Source organism: Bombus impatiens, unplaced genomic scaffold (genome assembly GCF_000188095.3).
Source record: "Bombus impatiens unplaced genomic scaffold, BIMP_2.2 scf_0261, whole genome shotgun sequence".
Classification (NCBI taxonomy): Eukaryota; Metazoa; Arthropoda; class Insecta; order Hymenoptera; family Apidae; genus Bombus; species Bombus impatiens.
The window spans coordinates 225,758-245,869 of record NT_176680.1 but is presented as its reverse complement, the minus strand read 5'-3'; the positions used below and the strand labels follow the sequence as shown (position 1 = coordinate 245,869).

Below are 20,112 nucleotides of genomic sequence, written 5' to 3'. Positions count from 1 at the left end.
CAAGCGGAAGGGGGGTGATTCTACGGGAAAAAAGAAGTCGAAAATATAGAATAAAAATTTTTCGTTCGAGGCTTTGTTTTCGAGAAAATCGACTTTGAATTTTCGCACGGTACGCGTGCACTTTACCGCGTCTCGTTATAACGGATCTCACTGTAGATTTTTAAAAAAATAAAAAAATTTTTTTTTTTAATTTTTATTCCATATTTTCGACTTCTTTTTTCGCAAAGAATCGCCCCCTTTCCGCTTGTACCAGCAGTTACCAACCACCCTGTATATAAGAAGTTATTCAAAAAATTGAATTTTGCAAAATATACAGTTTCACTAAAACTTTTGTTTGAAAGAGAATTTATCTTTTATTATGATTAAACATTTCTAATATACTTGCTAACAACCAAAAATATTTGCACATAAAATGATATATTATTTGAGGTGTAATCAGAGAATAGCAAAATATCGTTGATATGTTTTTCTATTCAATTTACGTATTACCCTCTTCTGTTGTTGATGTCTTGTCAAGACCACATCTCAAGTACTTTGCAAAGCATGCATGTGTCTGTGCGTTTTTGCAATTTTAAAACCTTTATCCAAATTCTCTCTGCACTATTTAGTTTTTGTAATGTAATTTTAATAATGAATTATATTTGCTTTACCTTTTTTCTTCCCAATTTTGGCTAACGAAATAATTTCAATTTATTTTCTTCCATTTTCCCAAAATAATAAATTACTACGCTAATCAAAGATTTGGAATCACTTTTTTAATCACCTACGCTAAATCACATGCTAATTCCATTATTAATCCTTTCACAGTGTAGCCCGACACAAATTCGAACAAATTGCCAAACATAATATTGTAAATTTCACATGTTATATGATATCACAAGTAAACTAATTATTAATATTTATACATATTATTTTCACATTTAATACTAGAAACGCGAGAAATCTTAATGAAAAAGAAATAATTACTCTCTAAATTTATCATCTGCATTTTTCATTATCCTTTTACTCTATCGAAGGGTTAGTTTCAAATTAATGTCACAAATACCGACAATAATATCCTTTATTTCAATAAAATTTCTAAGGTAATATTTTATTCTAATTCTGTTACGACCGTTTGCGGAGAGATACGATCGCGAGGAAAACGCGTTCGCTATAATTTTGATAATCGACGTCGCGAATTAGTCGTTCCCCTGTTTCTACTAAGATAACAGAGGTAGTTCAATGATTTTAACACTGAATTAACAGGATTAATATAAACTTGTATAATTAACAATATTTAAGATTATAATGAACACGTCACACGTGATTTAACGATGATACAATTAGTTTGTTACAGTAATTCGACCCGACTTTATGATATTCTATTCGTCTGAACCTCTCAATATATTCCGTTTGAATTCTGAAATGATACTGATTGCCCTTCGATTTGTTTTCTTTGTCTTCTCTGGGAGATGACCCCCACCACGCTCGGGTCACGCCACCGTTCGCGCCTATGATCACGTATACCACCTTCTTTGTGTAGATAAAATACTGGACCGAAGGCGAATCGACGTTTCTAGAATTCGCTGCTTGACGACAGCTATGCGCTTGTCGCTACATTGTATATATTTCGCTGGTCATATAAGACGATCTGTCTGCGACACCGTAGGACCACGAGCGACGGTTAGGAACACGGCCTATAGTAAGCCTCGGGGTGTGACAAATTCTAAACTGACTTTTTTAAATTCATGAGTTCTATGAAATATGTACCTACTAATTTCAAATTTTCGTTCAAGAGTATATAGAGAAGTTTAGTATCTCAGAATATTTTGGCATCTTTTTTTCAAGAAAATAACCAACTACCTTTAACACTATTCGTCGGGATCTGCTGTTCCTCCTTTCTCCAAGTAGTACGTTTAATTGCTTTCTTTCACTTTGTCTTTTAATTAATGCCTCTACTTCTTGTACAGCTGGCTCGACCTACTTGGAAAGTATTATTTCGATGCATAATACATTTCACGAGACTTGCATCCTTTCTATTTTTTCTTCATCATTCCTTTTCTTTCTGTTCATCAGACATACATCGATTTTGTCTCTCTCATCCACTCTAGCTTACATTTCCCGCATTCCTTGCATTTTTTCTAGTTTGTACGCATTGTTCTCCTACTTGTCCGTATTATTTTGTGTATCTCCTTCTAAAATATTCTTTTTCAACTTTTCCAAGCTGTTTATTTTAAACTTTATAACACAATTTCTATTCTATTATGAATATGGAGTTAAATTTTACCTCTTACTATAAAATTTATTATATAACGCAAAGCTAAAATTCAATGTGTCGACTGTATACACGAGCTTGTGTCGATTGATGTTTATGTGCGTCGTTGTTCTTTGGGTGCAATAAACGCAACTTAGAGAAATTTTGGGTGAATCCATTTTTACTTTCGCAGTTGTGTCTGCTTTGGATTCTCGCAGAAAACTAACTCCTCAATAGAACTTGTGAGCAGATGTAAAAGTATTGAATTTTGTTTGCAAGAAAACGGACGTCAAATTGAATATTTACTTTAATACAAAACGATTGCCATTTTTGTTAAGATTTTTCTGTGGACACTCGCTGACGGGACACTTGCGGTGCGTGTGTGATTTTTCAGTGGACATTTACAGGCGATACAATCGCGGTGCATGTATGAACTTTGTATAAACATTGTTAATATGAGCTTTTGTTTATTAATTGTATATGAAGGATTAGAAAAAGCATTAATCCCCTCTACTTGGAAATTCCATAGGGCAGTTTTCAACACGATGTTATAGATATCCATGAGTAAGCATATTTAATGTTTTATCTAGGATTTTCCTTACAAACCGTCGCACAGAGTTTTCTCCTCTACGATCTGTACGTCTAAGTTTCGTTCGATTTGCAGACTGCTGTGCTTTCTGCTGCTCGATTAAGTTCTAAATTTCAAAGTTTGACAATGGTGAGATATTCGATGTTGGTTTTTCGGGACAAGCAGTTGCGTTTGTGCATACTACAATATTTACGGAACGTCAACCCAAAGTGCAAGTGCAAAATTCAAACACAATTGCGTATCCCGAAAAAGCAATATCAAAATAAAGTAGATCGAAGTTCTTATCATTTGAGCTTTTGGCGAACCCGTTGGCGTAACAATTTGTTCGAGAAAATTAGATATTAATAGATTATCTGATGTGATAATACTTCTAATGTTCATATATTCTCAAATTTCTGTTTGTGCAGTTTAGCTTTTTCCAAACTTTTATATTTCGTTTATTACAATTGAAGTTGGAAACATAAACTTACTTCGTTTAATAATTCTTGTAGCAATGGCCCGATATTTTTTATACTTTATTTTGTTTGTTTCAATTTTATAGCATATGAATACATTTACAGCATGACTTGACATTTTTTATATGTAGCTGTTTCGCAATTCTTTTGCCGCTTGTTTCGAGTTCGAGGCATAGTCTTAGAAGTTGCTTCTATGATTATACCAAAAAGTTTTTCAACCAGCGTATTTATAAGGTTTATATAATACATATTATAATACATTATATAATACATTATAATTATATATACATTATATAATACATTCGTTTTATCTGCAGTTTTAAGCCTGTTAATTCCATCCTCTATTAATACTTGGAACTGAATCCAATCGGCTTTGTAATATTTTCATCTGGATGTGTTGATATTTATTGCATTTATATTATGTTTTATATTTAACGAAATTGAAAAAATGATCGCTATGAAAGAGCTCAGTGGATATTTGCCATTCGAATAAGTTCACAACGTAAGGAGTGTAAAATGAGAGATCAATAAAATTTGATTTATCGGTTGCTGTATTAAGATGTGTGAAATCCTTTTGATTTAGAAAGAAAAGTCATTTTCCACAAGTACCTTTCCAATGAGTTAACCTTTTTGACCAATTTTATATGATCCTCAAAGAATGTTGTGACTTGAATGACAAAGAATGTTGAAGGTATATAAAATAATGAACGGTTTGGAAAGTTGATTGAATAATTCCGGTTGTTCTTAAGATTTTAGTTGGTAATTATGTATATGAGAAATAGAAAATTATTTCTAAATATGTGAAATGACCAACCCTACATAGAACGAAGTTAACTAACTTTGTGATTTCAAAATATTACAGAATTACTTACCATATGAGGAAACCCTTTTAGTAAGAGGGAAATAACATCAGCAGCATATTTTTTAGTATTAGGTCGTTCAGAAAGTGTCTCTCTTTCGCAAACGTATTTTTTACAACAGTGCACCTTTATACAAACGTGAAACCAAGTCTGTGAAATGTCACAGTGTTTATCTCAACAGAATAAAATGGAATGTACGTAATTCTACAAAATAATATAATGTAAAAAACATTGTGCGTCTATTATTTCCTTTTAAAAAGAAAGAAACTTTTCCGAAAATCTAATATAATATCACGACATTAATAATTAATTTGAAAGTACGACGCAATTTAAATTAACGTTTAAAATCTACACAATTTAATTTAATTTAAATTAAAAAACATGTAACATACAGTATTGATACGCAAATTTTCTCAAGGGATTATTTTTTAATAACGTTTTGTTTAATCTCAAATATTAAACAAAGTTATAATTATTAGTAATAATAAATATACTTATATATTTATAATATATAAATACAAATAATAAATTTGACTTTTTAATCATTTGAAGCTTCTACCTAAGATATTTTTTGCTCTTTCTTTTATTTCACCCGAAATTAAACAACTTGAACAAATACATACAAAAGTTCTGTAGGAACTACTAATATTTTACAAAATAATTGCAAACACGCTTGTATTGAACGCGTTGTAATTACAAAAAAGGAGAACGCGGAACATAGGGAAACGGATGAAAGTACTTTTAATTTTTCGAGCAATTTATCGTAGCTCGTCTGACATTAACATAATTGTTTAAACGTGAAAAATACGATCTCGACGAAAAAGTGCTTAGTCTGGAGGTTAAAGACAAAAACTGGGTCGATTCAATTTTTTATCGTCGAAGTTTTCCCGTGACTGAAAATATAATTATACCTGCCTGCTCTATGTAGCGTTTATGAAATATCTACGAACAAATAAAACTTTCTTATTTTCGCCCCAACTGAACGACTGACTGCGAAACATTTCCGTTCAATTGAATTCGGAAATACGAGTCGAAAATCTTTAAGCGATTGTGTACTTATATACTGAAAAACACGTTAACTGGATATGATGATTTTGTGATCGGAAAACGTACGCCGACGAATAAATGTTCTTATTCAGATGAATGAAAGGTATTAAGTATATTAGAAAAATATTTTTACATCAAAACAATTTGCTTTTTTCTGAATTTATATGAACTTTCATGAATTTTTATTACCGATAACATTTAAAATATCTGCATATATGCGTATCATATTTATAGATATTATTTTGCTTATAAAATCTTTAGTATATATATATTTAGTATATATTTAGTTTAGTATATTTAGTAAATTTTATATTAAAGTTATTATTCAAATTGCAGCCAAGTATTTATGTGTAATTGAGAGATTTACCGAAAGAGCGGTACAATTTTTTGGCCTCTCAATTTTTTTTTCTCTAAATGAGTTAACTGCAGGAAATGAAATATAACATTTGTATTTATTTAGAAAATTTTGTTATCAATTTCCAGTTCTTTATAAGCAATTAAATATAATGGCGTGTTTCAGTGTTTGGAAATATATACAATATGTAGATGTTTCTATTTGACTGAATCTCTTCTCTTAATTGTAGCCTTTTTAAATTAAAAATTTTGTTAGTTTTATCAGTTTTTATTTGAATCTCTCGATTCATCTATATAATACCATTTAATATTAAATATAGTACCTACTATAGATAATTTTAAATCAAGTATGTTACTAAAAATGAGCTTTTGTTCAGTTACGACATTGAAATATGCAGTTAATGAATCTACAAATATAATTATTAATTTTTGAATAAAGTATTAAATAATTAATATTATTTGCATTTAAGAATGTATTTAGAAATTTACATACAAAAGCGAGTATTAGGTTTTTACATAATATGTAAATATCGTTTTGAGATAAACGGTGTTAATACGAATAATTTCGTTTAATATGAAAATTTTTATTTAATACAGGAGTCTTTGAAATTAATAGAATTTTTTTTACAATTATATAAATTTGTACGAAATGACGTTTTTATTGTTTCGGATCACTTCGCTACGTTTGTAGTTGACAAGGTACGGAGAGAATTTGGAAAGGTATTACAAAAAACTTCATTCGAATATTCACGTAACTTTGCTCGCCACGTGGGTTACTCGTCAGAGGCCTAGGGCACGAGATTTCACACTGCGCATCGCTCTTTTTTCTCAACGGAAGCCTAGGCCATCATGCGACGCTCACACACATACTAGGGAGGGGATATGTGTGTTTTCGCTCTACGTTCCTTCCCTCTCGCACCTACATTTATTTTTCTTAACACGTACGCGTTATTTTTCTTAAGTCCTAATCTCGTTACGTACTTATCAAAACATTCGTACCAATCCCTCGGACTTTCTTTTAACCCATAAAGCGCTTTTGCTAATTTACATTCCATTTGTCCCGTCTACATATCCTTTTGATTCATAATATTACGTTCGCTACTGTTTATTAAGTACTAAGTACTAAGTTTACTAAGTCTTCCTTTTCAATATGCTTTTCATTTTATATGTCCTATTTTCCTTGAACGCTACTGCTGTAAGTCTGTGATTCTGATCTATTCTCATTTTCGCAATATTTCCTTTTGAAATAACCGTATTATTAACTAATCAGATTCACAGACATTTCTTTCGCGTAAAACGCTTTATTCATATTTATTTCATCCTGTCTTCCAAATGCTTCAAAATAACTTATGACATTTCCAACTTTTGTTGCTTTTACCAGTCTATTATCACCTAGGTATATATTTACTGGTTCTTTAAGATCAATACGTTTATCAAAATAGTTCACGTTATTTATTATGTGATCGGTGAAACTCGAATGTCTTTGATCCGATTTGTTTCTTTTGTCGCCCCTTGATATCCCCACTACGCACGCGTCCGTTAAGCGTCCGCGACCGTTGTTACGTACGCCTTCTTCCAATTATTCGGCGGAAGGATCGTAGGGATATCGATGGCTCATTAGGCGCGTCGGCTTTATATTTCGGTGATATGCTTTGTATCGACGAAACCGTCGGAAAGTTTCGCCGCCGGCTGCCGCTACAGGTACAACCGCTGTCTAGCAGCCAAACTATTTCGTCATCATCTAAATTGTTTACCTCGCTGCTGTGTGCTGTGTGCGTTTTTGTCATCCATGTGCCTGCTCCTGAGTTGCTCTGTTCGTTCGTGCCTGCTGCTTGTTGACGATGCAAGTTTCAGCGTCCCCTGCTCGTATAGCCTTTACCCTCTCTTCCTCTGTCACGACCACGCGATGATTTACGCCAACAACCGTTATTGCTTCCCACTTGGACGCCATTTTGACACTCTCTCGCAAATTTTTTTCTTTTTTTTTATTTACAAGTACTTTACAATCAATTCTCGCATTGAGAATTTTGAGTAAGTTTCTCTGGCGTGGCGTAGTGACATGGCTAATTATTTATAATAAGTTAATACACTTATTAACTTATTATGAGTAAGTACAATTTATAAATAAGTATAGTTTATAAATAATAATATTATAAATAAGTAAATATTACTTATTAGAAATATCCAGCTGAATCTAGTGTTGAGGTCTAACGGATAGTGTTTTCTTAGCCTGCGGATCTGGTCCGACGTATTAAGTAATTTAGTAATTAGGGGGTTTCGATGTTTGTTAACTCTTTTGATATATCTATTACTACATTTTGTTATTTCTTCTTTGACTGTGGGTATCTTGAGGTCACGATGTATTGCTTCGTCGGTAACATACCAGGGTGCATCTATTAGGGATCTTAGCGTTTTCGATTGCAAGCGTTGAAGTATTTCAATGTTGGAATTACTTGCTGTACCCCATAGTTGGATTCCGTAGGTCCAAACAGGCTTTATTATGGTCTTGTAGAGTGTAATTTTGTTCTGCGTGCTTAGGTTGGAACGTCGGCCAATGAGCCAGTAGAATTTTTTAAGAGTAGCCTTGAGTTACTTCGATTTGCCTGTGATGTGTTGTTTCCATGTTAATCTTCTGTCCAGAGTCATGCCCAGGTATCTGACTGAATCCTTGTTAGGAATTGTTATATCGTTAATGGTCACCTGTGGGCAGGTTTGTTTCCTCAGCGTGAAGGTTACTTGTGTGGATTTGTTTTCGTTAATTTTGAAGTCCCATTTGTGAAACCACTTTTCCATAGAGTCGAGACATCGCTGGAGAGTGAATGATGCGATTATCGGGTCTGCGTGGGATGCTAGTAGCGCTGTGTCGTCAGCAAATGTCGCTACAATTATTTCTGTTAATATTGGTAAATCGGCAGTGTAGATGGAGAACAGGGATCTCTAGGGTGATTTCTAATTTTAATATTATTATCGCGAGCATTTATCATCATATTGTATTTATTTTAACTATATTTAAATACGTTACATTTTATATTTTATTGCAATTACAATTTGTATATATGTATACTTATTTTTACATTTCATGTTAATATTAACATTCTTATGACATTTCTTTCGTCGTGGATGAAATTAATTTATGTATATATTAACAAAAAATGTTCAAAAGCCATTAATAAAAAGGAATACATATAAACAATATGGACTACGAACAAAGACATTTTGTAATATGATTCATGTCCTATAAAAACGTTTAACTTTTTAGAAGCATTAGATATTGGTATTTAGTAAAGCGTACATTAGTACAGAAGATTTTGCAAAATAAGTAGAACTATAAAAATTTGTATTACAACGGCAAAAGAGGGATAACACCTTTTAGTAAACAATAACTGTCATATCTCACGCTGGAAAGTTAATTTTAATTTTCTAAGACTAAAGAACAAAGTTTCTATATCTCAGAAGCAATTTACAGTACTCATTTATCGAAAAATGAAGGATGCATTACTCAGATACGCAATATTTATAAATAAATCATATTATTTATGATACGCAATACTCTAATTTTGTAGTAAATAAAAAAAAGGGAAATAATATATAGATAAATTCTTTATTATACACGTGTTTTATTTTAACATACATATATTATACACGTGTGAATTTATTTTAAAATACTTTGCAAATGGTATAGCATGCTCGTAAATCAAACATGCATACATGTATATCACTACACGCCTGACAATTACTCAGCACCTACACTAGCGCTTCAACAAGCGTGATAGCAAGAAACAAAATTAAGCAACCATATATTGCAAGTATTGAAAAACAGAATAAAATAAAATGTGTATTTTAACAGTTCCTTTATTTCTTCATATCACTATGTAAAATAAAAACTACAGGAAAGCTATCTACCCTCCGATTTCAATGACTTTGGACAGGTTGTAGAAATCGATATTTTGGACAATTTTTCTCTATACATGGAACTGACAGTCTCGCTTGGTTTACGAAATGTTTGCGAAAAACTGCCAGTATCACTACTGTGAATTCTACCTGTAACGTCTGTGGTAACATATGCGTCGGTATTGGTTGCCGGCTACCGGCCGCTTATCTTTTGGTTCTAAACAAGTGTTAGGCGAGCTTAAAGGTCCCGTACACAACTGCGTATGCGAGGCTGCAGGAAATACCTGTTATAACTCAATTAAAAGTGGATATCATCACTGATGTATTGGGATTAAGTTTGAATTGGATTTTTCAGTCCGATCGCCGCTAGGGAGCCGGCAACGCTTCCATGAAATAATAATAAATTAATTATAAAAATATACGACACTTTTAAATGTTCACTAGTTTTCTTTTCCGTGTCATATGGTGTTAAAATGTTAGTTTTTCTTTGTGCTTCGATGTTGGAATTCGTTCAAACATTAGCATTTTTTTTCTTTTTATATATCTCTTCATATATGTATACGCATAATATATAATATATATTTTTAACCGTTTTTTTATATTTGTTATTAGTATTTATTAAAACTCCTTATTTTTACAATTAATTTGTTATCATTTTATGCGAGCGTTGCCGGCAGCCTCGCCGGACCGGATTGAAAGATTTAACCCTAACCGAAACCCAATATATATTGATGGTGTACACTTATAATTGAGTTACAACAGACATTTCATTCAGCTTCACATATGTAGTTGTGTATGGGGCCTTTAAGCTCGCCTGACTCTCGTTTAGAAACGAGAGATAAGCTGCCCGTAGCCGGCAACCGACACTGACGTATATGCTGCCACAGATGCATAACTAGAAGTAAAATTCACTGTAGTGTCACTATCATTAAGTAATTTTCCCGTAGTTTCATCAAAATAAATACTGAACGATCGAAACGTTTAATTAATTTCTACATCAGTAATTCAAATGTAATTTTCAATTTATTACTCGTTGTTTTTGTTATCAATTGTTGTTTTGCATATTCCAATTAAATACGATAAAGAATAACATGAATCATTTGCGCGTAATTTATAATAATTGACAATGCAGGTTTGTTTGCGACTTATATAACAATTTTAATTAATGATAACAACGTCTTCCAACGATAAATTTACTCATTCGGGGAAGCGCAAGTATACATATATATAATGTATAATATTTAAATTAAAGTTGTGTAGTTAGTTTGAATCTATCAACCTGATCTGTGCAATCGGAGAGTCCAATTCTTAAAACTAAAGATTTCTTGGATATTCTGTGCTGTGATTCAATCATATTTACTTAACAATTATTTTATTATATATGTCTGTTTTCACCATGAATGAAATAATTTAAAAGTCTCTTAACTTTGCTCTTATACAGAGCGTTTTATTAAGTATTTTATGTAGTAATTAAGAATGTTATTTACAAAAGTTATTTCGCTATAAAAATACAATGACGACAAACAATGGCGCTGATAAATTTTTTAGGAAGAGATTCATATTAATTCTTAACAAAAAGAAATTTCATATTAATAACTTTTTCATTCAGTGATAACGTTGTCAATATGATATTTTCATTCGAAAAATAAATATATATGCTTTCTACTTATAGAAAAAATATGAAAAATTCAATACAGATAAAAATGGCTATTCTAACAAATTTTATATTTCTAATAATAATCTTTAAATTTATTACACTTATATTTATATACTTGAGGTGGGCAATGTTGATTCAGCGCCCTGTATATTAAATGGAAATTGAGATTCAATTTTATTACTATGAAATTTTATTACTATGCTTTTATGAATTATTTATGCTCAATATTATATTTTGTAAATTATTATATTGCGCATATTTAGTGAATACATGAATTAATGTGTATCAGAAAAATATTCTTAACAATTTTTTATGAATTTCGTAATTTCATGAATTTTAAAACTCGTGAAAATATTAATAAATAAATACCTATTGGATGAGTATAATTTTTTTTGAGTATTGAATACAACTTGAAACATAATTCAAACTGTATAAAAATTTCGTTGATACATCTTCAGTGACTGTCACAAATTAACGTAGTTCAGGAAAATATCTTTAATCACTTTTTATAGATCTTTTTTATAAATATAATGTTGTTATTTTTGTATTCAGAGGTAGGATCACAATAGCTATTATTTTATTCTTTGGATAAATTTATCACAGCGTTCTGAGCCGAAAAACCTTTATTGCGCTTTCTTACATGGACTAGGGATAAAAACAAAAGAACATCTTAAACCTATCGATTAAATCTATCGATTATATCTAGAACTATCTTCTAGTTACTATTTATTGTAACTAGTGCATCTGCATATGGATGGCGAGCGCGAACTCACGTTGTCATTTTCAACATCTAATATCACGAATTTTTAAGTTCATAAAATTAATCAGTTATCAAATAGATTAAAAATACAGTCAATTTCATGAAATATGAATAAACTTCACTGTGATATCACATTTCCTCTATCACGAGCCTTTCTGAATCGGTAAGTTTTCCAACTCTAGTTCAGTGATGGCCCGCATTCTTCGGTAACAGCGTGCTATGCTATGCGTTCATCTTAGTCGGTAAGTCAGTTCGTTTACTAATATCGATAGCCAACTTAGTTAATCACAAAAATATTGTATAATTTTCTACATTAGGTATAAAAATATTCGACAATTTTAATAAAAGAGTTAAACGTAAATTCTAGTGTTCAAAAATTTAAAAATTACATGAAAAAGGAAAGTTAGATACATATCTATTAGATATAATAATTGCAAGTAAAATGAAACAAAACTTCTACAGTTTGTCTGTAAAAAGGTTTTCTTCTATTTTTTCATAATAATATCTTATGTTTATATCGATATTTTTGTTTCTATTATACATATACAAAACAACTTATTTTGAAAATTGGTAACATTAAGAGTAATATTAACAAAAAAAACTGTTTTGGTTAGCTCAAGTACCAAATTTGAAGTTGAGAAAGGTTGCACATTGAGAAAGTATAATCCGAATGAATATTAACTTCACATTAAAGAGTGTTTTAACGCTTGCTTATAAATTTCTACAAAACGTATTGTTGAAAGTATTCGGTAAGCGTTTAACAAATTTGAAAACATATATTAGGATAGAATGTACATTATATATTTTCTAGTTAATTTTGCTTTCCAATTTTTAGATATAATTTCACATCTTGATCTGTTCTTCACATTCTATTGATTTTATATTTTTAGTTGAAGAAACTAAAACTCAAACTCTTTATTACTATAATTTGTCATCATTTATGTTACTTAATTAAAAAATTGGAATGAAATAGCAATAGTATTTTTAATATATATTGATGGAACAAATATGCTTTAACACAGAATAACTAGATATATACCTATATACTATAATAATAATATGTGTGAGTACATATTATTTACAACTAATATAAATATTAAAAACGAAATGAAACTTTAAATTGCAGAAATTACAGTGCAAAGTAACCAACGCTGTTCTAACATATGATAATTATACATATATCTACATTAGCTGTGCTACAATAATTATTGGATTGCAGATTTTTATGTAAATTCATATCTCTATGAAGTTACAATTGAAGAAACGGACCTAAGTAGAGATTTATTTCATTTTTTAAATATTATAACTTAAACTTTGTGCAATTTTCTCTAAATATCTTATACATTGTTGGATATAATGTACATTCTGCACATGTTTGTACATTTAAACTCGTCTTAAATGTATAAATAACTGGAGTCTAGTAATTACACAAATTCATAATCTACAGCATCATTTTTAACGTATAATGTTGTACAAGAACTTCTGGCCAGATAGATTTATCGTTTTAGATTTCAAAAGCAATATCTGAAAAAAACTTAACTAGTATTACATATAAGGACATGTCAAATAAAAAAAAAAAACAATACAACAAATAGGGTACCAATTAGGGTAGACCATGTTCTCCGATTTTCAATTTTTTGCCACATCTGCTAAAATAACAATATTTGAGGAGAAAATGATATCTGCAAAATTTTAGAATAATTGGACGAAGGATACTCGTATAGCATTTAATTTAATGTTTCGAAAATTAATACTCCTGCTAAAAGTTTAAATATAAAACCATTGATTTATTTTCCGGGGCAACTGTATGTATTCCTAGAAAAAGATCAGTAATCAGTTTTTACGCGACCACCATTATTTTTTAGCGTTTTCTTTATGTTTGTCTCGTAACACTCAGCCAAGCTATACGCTGTCCACCGTGGACTAATATTCACTACTTGAAAAACAAAGAAGTCTAAAAATTATTTAAGTGTCAATTATATTTTGCGGTAATGATTTCGTTTAACAATTTCACATATTGTTTATACAAAACATCAAATTAAAAGTATATATTAAAAGTACAAAAGATATAGGTAAAATTAAAACATTAAAGATGACTAAAGATAAATAACACGACTTGAACGTGAAATAAAAAATTCATAATGCATTTTAATATTTTTTTACAGCGTGGTATCGTTCGATTATAACTTTATTTAGTCATAACTGATAGTGTAACTTTTGAATTCATTTTAACACCACTAAATTGGTGTATTTTATTATATACTGTACTTTGTGAAAGCAGAAAAAGTGTCGCGATTAATTGGGAACAATTCCAGTAAGCAATAAGTGATAATAACAAAAGAAAAAAGAAAACACGTTGCTAAAGTCAAGAAGGGCGATGTTCTTCACAGAGGGGTGATCTCCCCTGCTCGGTTGGCTTAAGTCGTATAAGCAGCTTATATTTAAATCGTATGTCGGAATAGTTGAAATTTATGTTTTATTATTCTTTTATCATAGCTTTTTCTATTGCAGTGGCACATTATTGGCTGGTTATTTAGATTTTATCTAGATATATGAATGATTCCAGTGGTATTGCGTATATCTGTTTTTTTCGTGATATTGTGAATTGCGGTAGATCGAGCTGTACATTAGGCTATTTGTGTTGATATTGTGTATGTTTGACCAATGATTTCGTATTAATCTTAGAACGAATAAATCTATGCGAATCGTTGAAGCTTGCAATGCAATTTGTTCTTACACTTTTGATGTAATTGAACTCCGGATAACAGGCTCCGAGGTACTTTCATTCAAACAGACGTAACTTATCCACCGTGCTTGAGCAGATGTTGCAAATCGGGAAACATTACGTTAGAATTGGTCTTATCAATAACTTGTGGCATAGTATTTTCACTTTACTGCGGCAATTGTGTACAGCAAATGCTCTTGTATTTTCTCTATTTGTCTTTCTGTGTACACGTTGTGATTCAGCTTAAACTCCATATGTACGCTCAAATAGCGAATTACTTCTCTGCAAAATGCGAATAAGTTGCTATTGTTACTGTTATTTAGGTGGAATTTGTTGGCGTAAGTGGAGATGATTGGAATAAAATTTGCTCCCATTTGTTTATATTAATTTTTAGTTTCCACGTGTAGAAGTAGTTGTGTATTACGTTAAATATCTATTGTAATTGACCTTTAGCTCTTTATATTTTATTGTCTCTCGCCTATATCAGTAGGTCGCTCGCGAATGCTATTGCCCCTTTAGTTTTGTCGCTATTGGGTCTTACATTTGAAGTAAATCGTTTATGTGTAGATGCTCTCCAAATGAAGTTACCCAGGCCGGCGGCGAATATTTCCTTCCTTAAACCAGGCTGTTGTCACGTAAAATTCGTGATAAAAAAAGGAAGAGCTGAGCAATAGCTTAACTTGACCGTCCTTTTATATTTTCATATGCTTCTATTCACAAAAGTGATTAAGTACAATGTTACAATGAAGTACAGTGAAGTTACAAAGTACAAAAATAGTTGTTGAAATCGCGGCCAAGACTGTACCCAAGTCTAGTCTCGTGGTCGAATGTTCGCAGTCTTTATATGTTGAGTTTGTTGGAGTTGAGGGACAAGGAGAGGGTCCTGAGTGCCCTATGTAGTGGTGTTGGGCCATGTGCAAAGGTAAGGTCAAAGTCTAAAGGTTCATTGTCAGGTAGTGTGGAATGACGTGGATTTGGGTATGGTCGCTGTCACACTGTCGTTTACATTATGAATTAGACATTACATTATTTATTTTTGACGGTAAAACTCAACAATTTGTAACGAGTATATTTCTGATAGTACTGTAGAGGACTTGTATAGCGGATGTTCGATCGTGAGATTTATTAGATGTTATTACTTGTTGTTGAAACCATCGAATATATTTAAAATAATAAATTAGTATACAGGCTATATTCGCTGAGTCGCTCGTACAGTGTATAAATCGCAAAGTAAGATCGCTAATTAATACTCGATCAAGTTATCGAACTTTTTAATGGTGTTACTGGATGAAACAGCAGGTAATAATTATACGGTAAGACAACTAAATAACAATCATGTTAAGATATAAGCTAATTTGACAGAAGTCTATATCAAAATAGTTGTAGCTGTGAGAGAAAAAAATACTAATTTCTATATGTCGGAGATGTAGGGACATCGGGCCTTTCTTTTGGAATTTTGGCAAGATCCCCAATACTTTGGTCCAAACTATTCATTATAGCTGTACTGAAATAATAGAACTTGGAAGTAGTTATTGCGATACGAGCTGATTATGTTTGCCCAAGGTTTGTGACAGTGGGTTTGGGGTCGAGGTGACACAACTGGTAACCGAACGTAGCCACGGTCGCGGGATGAACGTTTTTACTTAACAGTAGAAGTACCAATATCGAGGGACACACGCTGCATTAACAAACAAGCCCCGCGGCACGAGCAGTGACCGTTTCACGGGGGTCAGCCTAGTAACGGCGCCTGGAATTTTGTCGATAACCTCGGTCAATACGCAATTGACAAATGCGATCGCGTCAGTCTTTTATTCTTACGATCACCTTGGAGAGTTTGCACACAACGTCTGATCAATCAGTCAGAAAGATACCGTGCGTCACAGCTAACGTCATTTTGAGTTTCAAAACATATTCAATTGTACAAAGAGTTATCCCGTTGACCGTGGAATCGTTTGAACCTAAGAACATTGTTTTTACTTTAAGAGTGTCTAATAATCACGTTAAATTGTTAAACCCTGTTAAATCAACACTTGTACATATAATTGAAAATATAAAACTCATTGAACGACAACGATGGCTTGTCCTAATGAAGATACGCAACGCGCCCCTATACGTAATATAAGATGGTAGTAATTGTAAGAAAAATGCAGCTCAAAACAGACGATGGTAGAATTGTTAATGAAATAAACAAACTCAAGCAGGTAGGGTAAATAAATAATATAAAATACGTTACAAAACAACCATTACTGCTATTCTTCATAGAACTTGGACCTAATGAAAATAACAAAAAAATTTACAAAATAAATAGACCTTTAAGCACTGTAGTTCCTTTCGAGTCTCCTAAAGATAAAATGGATATTTTCCAATACATACAATGTCTATCTTACGGCCGTACTAAAAACTATTGCTTCAGAGCACCAGCTATGTTAAGCGCGCTAATAAACACTTCACCTCGGCATGTCTCTTGCAACACAAAATAGTAAATGTAAGTTGCTAAAGTTGTCAGAGAAATCATTCTGCTAGTTATAAAGGATATAGCAAGAAACCCCCAGAAAAAACTCTATCTCACACTTAAACGTAAAACAATTAGTAACAATTATAATACACTATCGCAAAACTGCATATTAGATCACAACAATAATACATACATTCAACAAACTAATGGTATCAAAACTTATGTACAGGCAATTTTATCTTTACAAAACAACGATCAAGACAACGATCTTTACAAAACACAAAACTTGTAACCGATACGCTCCTCGAACAAATAAAATTGCTACAGCAACAATCATAAGTGATAAGTACAATGATACAACTACTCACCACCGTGATTCTAAAGAATAACTAATGGCCACTAATTTAAAGATTGCGATCTGGAACGACAGTGGATTGTTACGAAAAATCCGGGAACTAAAAGTTTTCTTACACACTAACGAAATAGATATTCAACTCATGTCCAAAACGCTTTTAACACTATACTACCACACCAATGAAATTGACTGGTTTTACAATTTTATTTTTAAATTCCTACTTCATGTTATATTGTTTTTCCGCAATGATGTAACGACTTTCGCAACGATAACTAAAAGAATAATATAATGAATTTTATTTTGTTTCTTATGTATTCAAACTCAAAACAATTTCGTATCAAGGTTACTTACACCAACACCAGTCAAAAAGGTTGCTGGTACTTGTCAAAGTGTAAAAGGGTCCTGCGATCTGTTTATCGAATCCCAATTAACCAGTTTCCTCGTTTTCTACAACTTCCCATACGTTTTTCAAATTTTTACCGCGTATCGTTCGATATGACGATATCAGATGTTAGAAAAATTCCGGATCGATCGCTAGATCGTTAGATGCTAACGCTAGAAATACCACACCAGTCAAAACGAGTGGTTCTACAATTTTATAAATTTGTCAAGCCTTGTTTAGGAATCGTGGTCCCAGATGGATCAATAATACCAAAAATCTACTACAAACATGGAATTCCTTCTGCAAGAAAGTAATAAATCAATAAATATAAAAATATTCTATTATTACGTATTTTTTAAAGATCAGTCATTTTCACTGGTTTTGGTAGAAATAGCTTCGTGTTAACTATCGGTAGTTTTGGTGTTAACAGATAAAAATTACGTGAAAATACCATTGTATGCTGTTTACGATATCAAATGTCCATCGAGCGAAGCTCATGGCGGCTATAATCATTTTTATAATAGCACTAAACATGTTTATCTACAATCTACCACAGCAACCACCGTAACCTCTCAAGGTTAAATTAATTTATCCGCAGTGTACTTTTTCCTAAGCATACAGACTACCTGAAAAACGTTACTCCAATTTTTCCAAATCCTTAGAAAATAAATTTCTCGCTGATGATGACTCTAATGCCAAGTATATCCTATGGGACTCCAAGATAAACTCGCCTAGAGATACGACCCTAGGTCATTTAGTGTCCTACCCATAGATGAAGTCACGTACCATCTGCCATCTGCGTACGACAGATCTTCACTACCAGATTTTTCAGTTATTAAAGTAATAAATTATACTCCTTTCAAGATCGAATCGAACTTGAATCTCAGCTTTGACCATTCGCCAATCTCGCTTACCTACTTATACAAACCTGTGCTCATTGCAAAAACACTTCCCCTCTGCAATAAAATTACAAACTGGCCATTCTTCAAGAAGTTCCTAGAAGAAAACATTACTTGCAATATTCCGGTAAAGAATGCTGAGCATATTGAATTAGCCATAAGCAAATTTACCAGCCTAATCCAAAAGGCTAGATGACTCGCTACTAAACGCTTCAGTGATATTAGACAAGTAAACGCTTAATCTCAGTACATTCTTCGAACAATTAAACGCAAAGTAAAATATATCTGACAGAGACACAAAAGCATCATAAACGAGAAAAAACTTAATGCAATTATCAAGGAAGTTAAACAATTAATACAAAATCAGTGTAAAGATCAATTCTAATTTTACATCTCAAGCCTCTCGCTTAAAGAGGACATAAACTATTTGCTCCGAAAAGCTACCAGAAGGCACAAAAGCACAGTTTGTTCCCTTTCGGTTATTCAAAAAGCGAACGGTACGTGGGTGAAGAGTCCCTTAAAAATATCATGCCATTCACTGAATAACTCCACAGTACGTTGCAATGCAATGAATCAAATATCGCTTTAACCCATTTGCATCATGGCCCTACTTCGCAGGACTGGTCCTTATCACTGCGCGTGGACGGTCGTAGGTGCAGTAAATGACATCCGAATTCTTCATGGAATTTATCGAAAATTTACTGTTCAAAACGATTGTTAGACAATGTTACTTCGCAAAAATCGCATCTTACATTCTTTGTAACAGAGGAAGAAAGATTATTTACTTAAAATTATTTACTTAAAAAAAAAAAATTATTTAGATTAAAGTGGAAATAAAAAAAAGCAGTCGTAGCGCGCGGATTAATCTGCGCTTGGATGCAAATGGGTTAAATAATTTTTGGGCGGCTCTATATACTGCAATAACATCCGAAAATCCTTAAGTTATTGAAACTTCTATAGCGGCACGTGAGCTAGACGACAATTCGAATCATGTTGTTTTGTCTGGGAGTATCAACATCGTTAGGACATACATAATGTAATAATAAATAAACTCCAGGCAAAACAATGTCACCGGTACGTGCAACCGTAAAACAAAGTCGGATTTAAATTTTCCGACACTCCCCCGACCAGTATAAATAAACGAACGCGATCGTAAGTGAACAGTTTACCAGTCGCAGTCTCCATCGATCTTATTAGCGATCTATACACAGTCTTTAGCGAATCTGTTAGTATCGATCGTCTTAGCGAACATTTATGAAATATTTTAAAATATATTTGACGGTTTTCAACATCGAGTTATCTCGTCATTTAAACCACACGACCAATCGTCCTCTACACTTCGCAATTAAACAATACTTTGCTATCGCTTATTAAATCATACCTGGACAATAGAATATTCTTTGTTCAATACATTCAATAAAGATACTGTTTCTGACCTATACGCTATCAC

At 32.1% G+C, this 20,112-nt stretch overlaps 1 long non-coding RNA gene across 1 annotated transcript in view; it reads left to right on the top strand.

Moving 5' to 3' along the window:
- LOC117151534 overlaps positions 1 to 17,090 on the top strand; it is a 21,869-nt gene extending 4,779 nt beyond the window's left edge. The window contains exons 2-4 of the long non-coding RNA XR_004461530.1: positions 3,935 to 3,937; positions 8,750 to 8,756; positions 17,080 to 17,090. This is a non-coding gene — a long non-coding RNA (uncharacterized LOC117151534). The remainder of the gene's footprint in view (positions 1 to 3,934; positions 3,938 to 8,749; positions 8,757 to 17,079) is intronic.
- Positions 17,091 to 20,112: the final 3,022 nt, after the last annotated feature.